Genomic DNA, 6,198 nt, shown 5'->3' on the forward strand with positions numbered 1-6,198 from the left:
TTTAATAGATTGAATGGAATACTCAATACTGAAGTCCAATCAATTTATTTATTTATTTATATTTTTCACAAAGAAACACTGATTGGGAGAGAAAAACTAAGGATACTCCTTGTACTATTTCTCTCCCAAATTTAGATAACATTTTAAAAGTCCTAAATAGGGTTATGATTTCACTTTACTGAAATTTAGTCCATTTTCACTCAAAAACAACGAAAACTAAGATTTTTAAATTTTGACGGTTGAATCTAAACTTTACAGAGATTGCAGAGATGAATAATAACCAAAACAACAGAGAACAGTATACATTCAACTGATGGGTTTTGTCTGATTCTCAGTCTGAAATTCAAAGATTTGATCAACTAAGTGAGATTTTTGCAACTCAGATTGGCAATCACACTCAGATCGAGATTTCTAATACGTTTCACAAATTAAGAGATTCAACGGTCTCAGGAAAAACTGAACGTTTGTAGTACGCCTCATAATTTGATTTCAATGACTTCTCTTTAATGATTTGTATTTCGAATTAAATGCTAATAAGTGAGAATTAAACTCCTCAAGTACTACCAAGTACTCGTAGAATTCAAATGAAATCCAAGTTCAATATTTATTCATTTATCTAAAAAAGTTAGATTAGAAATCAAATCAAACTTTCTCCATTCCACAAACAATAATTATTGTGACACAACTATTCGAAAATGAGATAGAATACATTCAAAGAGTGAGACACGAAATTCTAGGAGTGGCCGTAGTCGAGTGAATTAGATGCTGGCTTTATAATTCAGAGGCCCGGTTTCGAATCCCGTCCCGGGATTGATCTTTTTTTCGGGCCACTCCCTTGTTTTGGATAGACACGTTCAACTGTCGGTCCTGGCTGTCTAAAAACAGTCATTGGGTCATGCCAGAGGCCCTAAAATTGATCAGGTTCGACCTGAAAACTCTGACACCAGACCTGAGCCAACCAGGTTACTCGATATTTTTTTCTTAGATCATCAACTCAAACGTGGACATGTAAGACAAAATTGAACAAACAATTAAATTCCAGCACCAAGTAAGTTAGCAATCAATAATATGAAGCTTCAAATTATTTTCAAGAAATATTGTGTACTCGAAGCATCTACTCCTCTTATGAGATCATCCAGACTCTAATGAACCATATCATAGTTTCCACAAACCAATCACAAATCCTCTCAAGCTGGAAACAATCCACAAAGCCACAACCCAACAATCCAAACTTCCTGGCAGTTGACAGTTGAATAATATCCAAACTTTAAAAATCGTCTCGTCAGCTAGATTCATTGAAGCATACCAAGCTGCTCCACTCTAGACAATGTCTCTGACACAATCTTCATAGGGGTGCCCTGTTGATCGCTTCATATGTGACTGTATATGTATGAGTGTGATGATATGATACAGCAATAGATAGGAGAACCCAATATGGTACGTGACTCGATGCAGACGTGACTCACGATACGGGGGGGGGGGGGAATTCGGGGTTGAAGGAACTGAAAGGTATGGTGAAGAGGGGTGAGGTTAGTGCGAAGGGGGTAGGTATCGAAGATGACTTATATCACTCACTGGAAGATATTTGAAGGGTTGGGAGGCTGTGGTTAAGGGTGCGGGGATGAAGGGGTTTCTGAAGCAACAGGATTGAGCGTCGCCGATTGAAGACGAAATACGATTTGATGGGGGTTTGATTCGGTCTGCACCCCCCCCCCACCACACACTTTCTGCTAACTTTATCTGAAGGGAGTGCATTTTGAGCACAAGTTATGGAAGGCAAGTGTTGTAATGTAGGCTTTGAATTTCATTCAGATTTATTAGATTGAACGTGGATTTCTCAGATTAATTTGAATTTATTCTGTGAGTAGTCATATTTTTAGCTATACTAATTTATTGATGGAAGAGACTATATAAAAATTGAGGATACTATTCTTCCCTTTGTATTCTTCCATTTTTATTTTTAGTAGCTCATTATTGTTGTTGTTCTTCAAAAATATGAACCACAGAAATTCATGGAGAGTTTTAGAAGAGGACCACTGAAATTCAGTGAAGAATTTGAGTTCAGCTGTTTTATCGATCACAACAGAAAGCACCCTGTCAATGGTGGCAGTGATAAAAATGGTGGATAAGTCAAATGGACAGTGAAGATGTCGTAAGTGAATTTCGTGGCCAGTGGGGCGCAGTTGGAGAAGGGGGGAGTCTCGAAGGATCTTTTAGTTTACACTCTCACACATGAGAGAAGGGGGGAAACAATATTGCTTTGTTGTAAGTATGGGGTGGTGGAAAAGGATGATGGAGAGAGAGAAAGTAATGAAGAATGGAGGGAGAAGAGCAAGAATTGGTACAGGAAAAAAAGGTGGAGGAGGAGTAGAAAAAAGGAAAGGAGGAGGTGTAGGAAATGGTGGAGGAGGAGGTGGAGGAGCAGAAGGAGGAGCAGGAGATAAGGAGGATGAGCAGAAGGAGGAGGAGGAGCAGGAGATAAGGAGGAGGAGCAGGAGGAGGAGGAGGAGGAGCAGGAGATAAGGAGGAGGAGAACGAGTAGGAGGAGGAGGAGTAGGATGAGAAGGTGGAGGAGGAGGAGGAAGAGAAGGATGAGGATGAAGAAGAGGGGGAGGAAGAGGAGAAGGAAGATGAAGAAGGAAGATGAAGAAGAAGAATAAAAAGGAGAAGATGAAGAAACATAAGAATAAGAGGAGAAGGGGAAGGATAGAATGGAAAGAAATTGAAAAAATAAAGGCCAATAAGATAAAGGAAAGAGAATGAAGAGGAGATATGAGAGGAAAGTGGAGGAAGAGTTGTAAGGATCAGAAAAACTGTAAGGGAAAATATTATAATGAGGAGGGGAGAAAGAATAGGAGGAGAAAGAGGTTGACGAGGAAGAAGTTTTTGAGTAATACAAGGAGGTGAAATTGTAATAACAAACAAGAAGAGAAGTAAGAGGGGATGGATATGAGGATGGGGTGTAGTATGAGAAGAACAAAACAAAATGAGATGGAAGATAGAAAGTGAGTGTAAGAGAGGATAGAAGAAACATTGACAATGAAGACACAGAGAGAAGTATCAATATAGCTCTATGGCCATTGATTCTGAATGGACTGTCACTTCTCTTCTCAAATAATAACGGTAACTAGCAGCATCATCATCATGGCTATCACATTCGTCATTGTCACCATTCATGATTATGATGGCGATGATGATATCAACAAACATTTCTGCGGTCATCGAAACCGAAGGAAGCAATATATTTGGTCTTTCTTCTGTTTTCTTACTGAGGAACCCAATAGAGAAAATAGATAACTCTTCCAACTCACTCAAATACTGAGTTTTCCTTTACTTGTATCATTTTCCTATTCCTTCATGTTCATCCTTCATCATAAAGTTATCTTAGAAGATAATATAAGATATACCTCTTTTTGTTCATCACACTAGCTTCAATGTAAAGCCAGTTATGCTAGCTACACACACCGATTTTTGTTCGTACGATATTTTGCCGTCCTTGAATTCTATCAGATTGAACGGAACTTGACAAATATTATTTGTTTGGAATAATCAGTTTAATCTAATAGAATTTATGAGGATGGAAAAAAATTGTACGTCCAAGAATCGTTGTGTGTGTAGCTAACCTCAATTTTTCTAGTTGATTGTTCTGATTGATTAATGAAAGACAGTTGATTAAATTTCAATGGCAGTTCATATTGAAATCATCACTACCTTTTTGCTCAACAAACTAGTTTCTCTCAGTTGCACTCTCGTCTATTGAAGTTAACCACCATATGATGATGTCACCGCATTTTTGCCAGATTTGATGATAATTGGTTCTCCTGTTAGGTGACGTGATCCTATGACGGTAAAATTCAATAATAGACATACGTGCAGCCTGGCATTGAGCTTCGTTTTATTTCTCCAATAAATCATTAATAAAGTCCATTCCCATTGAAAGAGGAACTATGTTGATGAAATAACATTTTTTTTTATTGTTCAAAGGAGGTCATGTCAATCCTCCTGTATAATAAATGTATATTATACTTCAATAGAAATTTCAAAAGGCGGATAGTTCAAATCACCCTTTATAAAAAGCAATACATTCAATAAATCCATTATAAATAAAATCAGTCAGTAGGTCTGATCTTTTGGTTGCATATTTTATTTTTTGTGGTGTATTAAAACCAAATAGCCTCCTTATGTGAATCTATTATCTGTTGAGAAATATAATCTTCTCCTCATTACATATCAATTCTGGGGCCAATTGAGGTGACACAATACCTAAATAATTATGGAACAATTCTTCACTATAAAAGTTCCTAAGCTGCTAGAGAGGCAATCGACTCTCTCTTTCATTCCACTTCTCAACTCTAGCTTGAAGCTCTTCCCGTCCAGCAGATAATGCGATATTTTGAGAGGAGAAACATTGGCCATTATTATCTCTTCTAAACAACATGAGCTTGTTGAAGAGTGGGGAGAGACCTAAATTTCCGTTCAATCTTGGAACAATCTAAGTTCCGTAAAAATATATCGGTCTCAACCTCTCAACATTGGACCACAGAATATAAATACAGCATGTTGTATTATTTTGTATTCTGTGATTGGACATATGAAAATACCGTTGTTCAACAAATTCGAATGGTTTGTCATGGATTTTGTCGATCAGATAATGTTGGAGACATTTTCTTTTTAGATTTTTGAGCAACTAAACATTTTTATCTTCTTCAAGTATGAATATTACAGTAAGGTATCTTCATTCCACCATTCATCCCTTAAAAAGTCCCTTCATATTCATATTCTTTATTGATTAATTCAAGTACATCATCAAAAATGATAGGGAGAGAAAAAGTAAGGTAAGATACAAAAGTCAAGATTTTTATTAAAATTAAATTTTTCTTATAAATATCCCAATAGTCTATCTCTACAAACTTACTTTTTATCAGAATTTTCCCACTCTTGGAAAACAATGATTTTACATGAAGATTGATTTCTATTAAGATGAATTTTATAGGAAAATTAGATTTTTTCGGGGAAACTGAAGGATAATCTACATTTTTGTATTATATTAATTTTGTGTTGTTTGGTAAAACACCTTGGTGCTACCTGTGGTACATTTTCTGCCAAACACTCTGTATAAGGCGACAAGCCTAGTAACAATTAAAAAATAAAGTGTATATCTATCTGTTTATCTATAAGGATGAATTGGCCTATTGGAGAATCTGTAGAATGTACAGCTCTACTAGTCAATATCCATATTAGTATTATAAATTTCACAGTTCACTTGAATTCACTGAAAAATAGATTGAGTTCAATAGTAGGCTACTTGATTATTAGGAACATTTTATATTGAAATGAATTTCACTGAAAGTATTGAGAAATATCTTGTAGGTGAAAGAGGGATATTCACAAAGTACTTGGAAATACTGTATATGATAATATATACACTATACTTGGAGGGAGGATAACAGAAAGGTTTAAGCAGTCATCATATCACCAACCAGCAACTATCCCTAATTGGCAACCATCATTAATCCATCGCCATTAGAAAATTAAGGCATGTTTATCGGACAAATTTCAAATCTAATGGATTTTTAAACCTGAAGATTTAATAATCATCATTGAAACCGGGCCTTAGACCTGTTATTTTTCGAATGCTACTGGGTAACTCTCCATCAACATTTCAATTTTATCCCTCATACTGTAGTGAATAAGACTAACAGATTCTACGAGTACAAACCGTGATATACATCAACAAAACCAAAACTCTTTGAAGTATGAAACCTCAGGAAAAACTCTCAGTCATATTTTATCTGATGATAGCCTACAGAACAGAGAAAAGATTTTCCGAAAGGAAAATAATTTGCTTGATGAAGACGAATACAAATAAAATGTGCTTGCGAAGCAGGGGATGAGGAGGTAGAAGGAGATGTAGAGGAGAAGAAGGGTAAGGAGAAGGAGTGGGGTGATGAGTGGGGGGAGAGGAGGAGGAGGAGGAGGAGGAGGAGGTGGTGATGAAGAAGAAGAATGAGAAGTTGGAAAAGAGGGAGGAAAGAGGAAGAAGAGTAGAGAGAATAGGGTGCTGGAGTTTGAAGAAGCAGTTAATGAAAGCAATATCAACAAGTTAAATTCGTTTCCCCGTCGGTGAGGCTTTGCTTTGTTGAAAGCTCTTTTCTTTCACCCTTTCTAATGACTCCAACCCACAATTTCCGGTTATAA

Source organism: Nilaparvata lugens, chromosome 12 (genome assembly GCF_014356525.2).
Source record: "Nilaparvata lugens isolate BPH chromosome 12, ASM1435652v1, whole genome shotgun sequence".
NCBI lineage: Eukaryota > Metazoa > Arthropoda > Insecta > Hemiptera > Delphacidae > Nilaparvata > Nilaparvata lugens.